Here is a 7288-nt window from a genome sequence, read left to right on the forward strand (position 1 = left end):
TAAGATAGGCCACATAAGACCTAAATGCAAGAAACTTAGACACCAACACAATAAGAATAGCTATTGGAAATGGATCCCCAAATCCCCAACTACTACTAACCTCAAAGGACCCAAAGAAACGGGTACCAACTATCAAATTGTATCTCAATCTTATAGGGACAAAGGGGAGACAAGTCATCGAGCACTTGGTATCTTGACAGTGGATGCTCTCGACACATGACGGGAGAAAAGAAGCTGCTACAATCCATTCGACCAAAAGAAAAGGGATCGGTGACCTTTGGAGACAACAGCAAAGGGATCATAGAAGGCATCGGCTCAATAGGTATATCTAACTCTACTATTATTGATGATGTACTTCTTGTGAAAGGACTTAAACATAACCTCCTAAGCATTAGTCAATTGTGCGATAGGGGTTATGAAGTCAAATTCACACCACACGATTGCACTGTATCACTCACAACTGACAAATCCATTAGTTTCAAAGGTTATAGAAGTGAAAATGTTTACAAGGTCGATTTAAAGATTTCATCTTTTTCAAAAATAAAAAGCCTTGTAACATTAAATGTTGATGACAACATTCTTTGGCATAGACGACTTGGTCATGTTGGGATGAGCACCATAGAAAAACTTTTAAAACTTTACCTAGTTTCCGGAATGCTAAAGTTGAATTTAAAATTAGATTCTTTTTGTGATGCTTGTCAACTTGGTAAACACACAAAGGAATCTTTCAAAAATAAAAATTTTGTATCCACTTCTATGCCCCTTGAATTACTTCACCTAGATTTATGTGGTCCCTCGAGGACAACTAGTCTAGGAGGTAAATCCTATGCTTTTGTCATTGTGGATGATTTTTCACGTTTTACTTGGACATTGTTTTTAGCCCATAAAAGTGATGCCTTTGATCATTTCAAAATTTTTGTCAAAAAGGTTGAAAATGAGAAAAATCTTTTGATCAAACAAATCCGTAGTGACCACGGAACGGAATTTCAAAATGAAAATTTTTCAATTTTTTGTCAAAGCAAAGGCATTGGTCACAACTTTTCTTGTCCTAGAACTCCTCAACAAAACGGTGTCGTTGAGAGGAAGAATAGGACCCTAGTAGAGATTGCAAGGACCATGCTATGTGAGCATTCTCTACCAAAATATTTTTGGGCTGAAGCGATGAGTTCTGCTTGTTACATCATCAATCGCGTATCAATAAGGCCAATTCTCAAGAAAGCTCCATACGAACTATGGAGAGGGAGAAAGCCTAACATTTCTTACTTCCGCGCTTTTGGATCAAAATGCTTCATCCACAACAATGGTAAGGACAACCTGGGTAAGTTCGATGCTAAATCGGACAAAGGTATCTTTCTTGGTTACTCTACTTCTAGCAAAGCATATAGAGTCTTTAATAAACGCACATTACTAGTTGAAGAATCTATTCATGTCATATTTGATGAAACTAACCCTTGCTTGCCTAGACCTGTTGTTTCTGATGATGATGATATAGATATCCTTAGCGAAGAGTTGGAGTCCACAAGCCTAGATGATGTTCCTAAAGATCAAGAGGACGCACCTCTTCCGAAGGAGTGGACTACGCACAAGGATCATCCCATGGACCTCATCATTGGTAGCCCATCGAAGGGAGTATCTACTCGCTCTTCTAATATGTGCAATTATCTTGCTTTTCTTTCTCACATAGAGCCTAAGAACATAGAAGAAGCTTTACTTGATGATTCTTGGATTATTGCTATGCAAGATGAACTAAATGAATTTAGAAGGAATAAAGTTTGGAATCTTGTACCTAGACCCACTGATAGACCTGTCATAGGAACTAAATGGGTATTTAGGAACAAGTTAGATGAGCATGGTACAATCACTAGAAATAAAGCTAGGCTAGTAGCTAAAGGATATAGTCAAGAAGAGGGAATTGATTATGATGAGACTTATGCCCCTGTTGCTAGACTAGAATCCATTCGCATGCTACTTGCTTTTGCTTGCTCTAGAGACTTTAAATTGTTTCAAATGGATGTTAAAAGTTCTTTTCTTAATGGTGATTTGAAAGAAGAAGTGTATGTTGAGCAACCTGTTGGTTTTGAAGATGTGCACTTATCTGATTATGTGTATAAACTTGATAAGGCTTTGTATGGTTTGAAACAAGCTCCTAGAACTTGGTATGAGAAATTGTCTACTTTCTTGTTGTCTAATGGTTTCTGTAGGGGTAAAGTTGATATTACCTTGTTTACCTTGACTAAAGATAATGATTTGCTGATAGTACAAATATATGTAGATGATATTATTTTTGGTGCTACTAATGAACACTTGTGTAGAGATTTTTCTAAGCTTATGCAGGATCACTTTGAGATGAGCATGATGTGCGAACTCAACTACTTCCTTGGTCTCCAAATCAAGCAATGCAAGGATGGTTTCTTTGTCAACCAAGGGAAGTACATCAAGGAGATGCTCAAAAAGTTTGGGATGGAGTCTTCCAAAGCCTCATCCACACCTATGAGCACGACAGTCAGACTCGACAAAGATGAGGGAGGTAAACCTGTTGACCAAAAGTTATTTCGTAGCATGATTGGCTCCCTACTCTATGCGACTGCTAGTAGACCTGACATTATGTTTAGTGTTTGCTTGTGTGCACGATTTCAATCATGTCCAAAGGAATCACACTTATTCGCCTTAAAACGCATTTTCAAATATCTTTCAAATACTCCAAATCTCGGATTATGGTATTCTAAGAACTCTTTTTTCGATTTAAAAGCTTACTGTGATGCCGACTTTGGAGGATATAAGGTGGATAGAAAGAGCACTAGTGGTACTTGTTTCTTTTTGGGAAATTGCTTGGTGTCATGGTTTTCTAAAAAGCAAAACTGTGTTGCACTTTCAACGACCGAGGCCGAGTATATGGCTGCCGGTAGTTGTTGTGCACAAATTCTTTGGATGAAGTATCAATTACTCGACTATGGTGTTACTTTTTCAAAAATTCCAATCTTTTGTGATAATACAAGCACCATATGTCTAACAAAGAATCCAGTTCAACATTCTCGTACTAAACATATTGACATTCGACATCATTTTATTCGTTATCACATTGAGCAAAATGACGTTGAACTTCACTATGTTGACACCAAGAATCAAATTGCTGATATTTTTACAAAACCACTAGATGAATCTACTTTTACTCGTTTGCGTGGTGAACTTGGCATGATTGAGTTGTAAACATTAGTCAAATACTCTCGTACATATTTGTTAAATTGAGGGGGAATATTATTAATGTGAGCATTATAATGTCGGATAATACAAATTAATTGTATTTATCCATAATTATGGCTCAACATTCATTTATGTGTTAAATATTTTAAATTTTAGGTGTTCCTCATCTTGGCTACTTCGGAATCACCGTTCCTTATTCGGATGCTTCGTTTCACTTTGGATATTTTACCTATTTATTTGTCTCTCTTTATGCTTATGTCTTTTTGATTATCGCAAAAAGGGGGAGAATTTATTTGGTTAAAATTGCTATTAAATGGTTATTAAATAAATTCGCCTTAATTCAACCTCTTAGATTTGTTATTTGATTAAGGGGGAGTTATTTAATAATATTTAGATTATGTTGATTATTGTTTCTCAATTTTTAACCAAGTTTTGTGATCATCAAAAAGGGGGAGATTGTTACGCCTTAAACGCATACAAATCTCGAGGATGAGATTAATGTTTTTAATGCTGTAACATATCCCAAAGTTTTTGTTTTGATGATACCAAAACTTGGATTAAAAATGTACTAATGTTTTATATTGAGGCATGCAGGAAATTAAGAAAAAGGTTACGTTCGGAAGATCCGAAATTTGGTTCGGACGTTCCGAAATTGTGCAAATCAGAAGCAAATTAGAAGCTGTTCGGAAGCTGCGAGGAGCACGTTCGGACGGTCCGAAGACGTGATCGGACGTTCCGAACACAAGAAATCAAATCGCTTCAATCTGGAGACAAATTTATCTGACTGTTGATTGAGTAGATTTCGGACGCTACGATGGACATGATCGGAAACTACGAAGTGTTGAAGATTTCAAATCTCCGGAAACGCGGGAATGTTCGGACGGTACGAACTGGAGTTCGGACCTTCCGAAGTTAATCATCACTGTCTAAAAGAACTGTTCGGAAGAAACGAAGTTTGATCGGTCCCTCCGAAGCATAAGTTCGGACCCTATGAAGTCAAGATCGGAAGCTCCGAAGTCATTCCAGAATTACGCAAATTGATTTCAATCACATCGGACATTCCGAAGCATAAACAGAAGATCCGAACCTTGGCGTCCAAGACTAGTATAAATAGGCCTTTGAGGATGCATTCTCATCATCCCACTCCACTCTCTCTTGTCTCTTACAAAGCTTTCTACTATCTCTTGTGTGCGTTGATTAAAAGAGTTGTAATATCAAAAGAGTTGTAGAAAAAGAGTGAAAGTAATACTCTCGAGTGGGTTGTAAAGTTCGTGGCTATCCTTGGAGCCCTCAAGGCCAAGTAGACGCATCGAGGCGTGGTTGTAAAAGCTAGCTTGGAGCTCCTAAAGCCAAGTCGTTATAGTGATACCTCGATCCTCATCGAGAAGGGGAGACGTAGACGATTCTTCGTCGAACTTCCATAAACATCTTTATCCCTCTTTACTTTACGCATTTATTTTACGCACTTACTTTTACGCATTCATTTTTATTTGTGATTGTCCCTCAAGTCTTCCGCTTGCAATTTTTGCAAACTCGTTTTAAAAACGCTAAAGGGCCTTAAAGAACCTATTCATCCCCCCTTTAGGTTCTTCACAGTGTATAAATTGTGTTGTGTCTGAACTTGGTGTTGGCAACACCTCTAGGCAACACTACTGAGTTTTATTCAAACTTCCATAAAATTCTTTTGAATCAGAAATGGTAGCTCCCACACTAGAAGAACAGTCTTCAAAGGACTCCCCTAGGTAGCTTTTTCCATTACTTTTTACTTAGAAGTGGTAGCTCCCACACTAGAAGAACGGTCTTCAATGGACTCCTCTAGGTAGCTTTTTCCATTTTCTTCTAAACAATTTTTTTTATTTACCTCTTTTCTGTTTTTCTCCTTTTGCTCACATTTTCCAAGTCATCTTTTCACTTTAGACAAGATCACGATTTTCATGAATGTCCTCAACTACTCAATGCCTTGGATTTGAGCAAAAACTATTTCTCAACATACAATTGGAAGTATGAACACTCAGAGGGTACCTTTCAGAAATTTGTCTTCACTGTTCAGTCATTACACAAATAAATAAGATGATTATGCAGTATGCCTAACATCCTAAAAATAGTCATGCACAAACGGATGTTGTCTCTGGTGTTGGCAACACCATGGACAATGAACAAATGTTTAAAGTACACATATGCTGAGAGATTTCCGAATATTGGAAATCTCTCAAAATCCAAAGGTTTCGTGAATATATCAGTCAGTTGATTCTCAGTCCTAACAAATTCCAGTCGAATTATGCCTTTTTCAACCAAATCTCGAATAAAGTGACGTCTTATATCTATGTGTTTTGTTCGAGTGTGTTGAATAGGATTCTTAGAAATGTCTATAACACTTGAGTTGACACAATGTACCATCATTATTATTGTTGGGTTCAATTTGAGACACAAAACACGAGTGACTTACCTGGGAAAACGTGGAGCTCATGCATATTAAACCAATCATTTTGCGGTAGTCCACCTTTTCTTTGTTTCTAGTTTGCACACCTTCATGTAGTTCACCAATGATTTGTGATGATGGGTGATTCTTCTGAATCTTGCTGGGAATTTCTTTTTCACAATTAATCACCACATCTTCATTATCATTGTTATCATTATCCACAGTTTCAGTTCGGTTCAGAGGCGGTGTTGTGCTTGGTGTTGCCTCACTGGTCTCAACACCAGACTCAACACTGTTTCTGGTCATTGCCTCACTTATATCCAGCCATTCTTCTACATCAGCCTCCGGTGTTTTAACTGTTAGATCACCCAAACTCTCAACATCCATTGGACCCAGTATATCCATATGCAAAATTTCAAGGCACTGTGTTGTCCCAAAGTGTTGCAACACCGGGTGCGCAACACGGGTTTGTTTACTCTTCTGGCATGGACCACAGACATACACAACACCTAAATTTAAATTGGGCATACCTCTCACAGCATCAAGCTTACGCAGATTCTTCAAGGTATTGATACTCACGTGTCCCAGTTTTTGATGTCATATGTCTAAATCACTCACCTTGGCACTTCGGCAATCATCACCTTCTCCCAATTGATAGCAATTTTCAGCAGAACGAGTACCTGACATTACACAAACATTGGCATCATTAAAAACTTCACAATTATTTTTATTGAACTTAACATGTAAATCATCATCACAGAGTTGACTTATGCTTATTAAGTTTGATTTAAGTCCTTCAACATGTAGAACATTGTGAAGTTCAGGAAGCCCATCAACGTTCAGGGTTCCTTTGCCTACAATTCTTCCTTTAGAACCACCACCATAGGTTACACGCCCACTTTTTATTTCAACATAATCCGTGAGGTGTTCTTTAAATCCGGTCATGTGGCGTGAGCACCCACTGTCGAAGTACCATGCACCTGCAATGTTAGTTTTTAAAGAAGTATAAATGATATTGCATTGAATAACAGTTTTAGGTACCCAAACTTTCCTTGTGGAAGATTTCTTGACTACGGTGTTGCGCCTGGTGTTGGACAACACGGTGGGCAACACCCGATTTGATTTCCAATTCAGGTAGTCGTCTCTTAGTTTGTAGCAGAAGGGTCTGATGTGCCCAGGCTTATAGCAGTAGTGGCAGATAAAATGTCGCTTTATTTGCTTTGGTTTGGAAGTTGACACTGGTTTCTTGATTTGTGATATCTTCACTGGAGGATCAACTTTAAAAGGAGAGGAAGAAGCTCTATTTTGTTTCGGCCTTTGTTCCGATGCTAGCTTTGAGATTGGCAGATTCTCCATAGGAGGGTGCACTGTTAAGGGGACAGAGCGGTCTTCGCTTGCCTTTACAAACATGGTTGATTTTGATTTAGAATTGGAAGTTTCACCATGTTCATATGTGCTTTCAACATATTGTCCTTTCCCATAGTTAGCATTGAGTCAAGTTTTGACGAACTTGAGTTGAATTTTGCAAGAGTCTTTGAGGCCTTCTCAAGCTCCTCCTTGACTTTGCACAATTCAAGATCCTTCTTGCTAAGCACAACTTCAAGTCGAGACACAGATTCTTTCAGATCAGTATTCTCCTTGGTGAGGATCAAATTTATTTTATTTTTT

The sequence above is a fragment of the Primulina eburnea genome, chromosome 12, assembly GCF_022965805.1.
Source record: "Primulina eburnea isolate SZY01 chromosome 12, ASM2296580v1, whole genome shotgun sequence".
Lineage (NCBI taxonomy): Eukaryota > Viridiplantae > Streptophyta > Magnoliopsida > Lamiales > Gesneriaceae > Primulina > Primulina eburnea.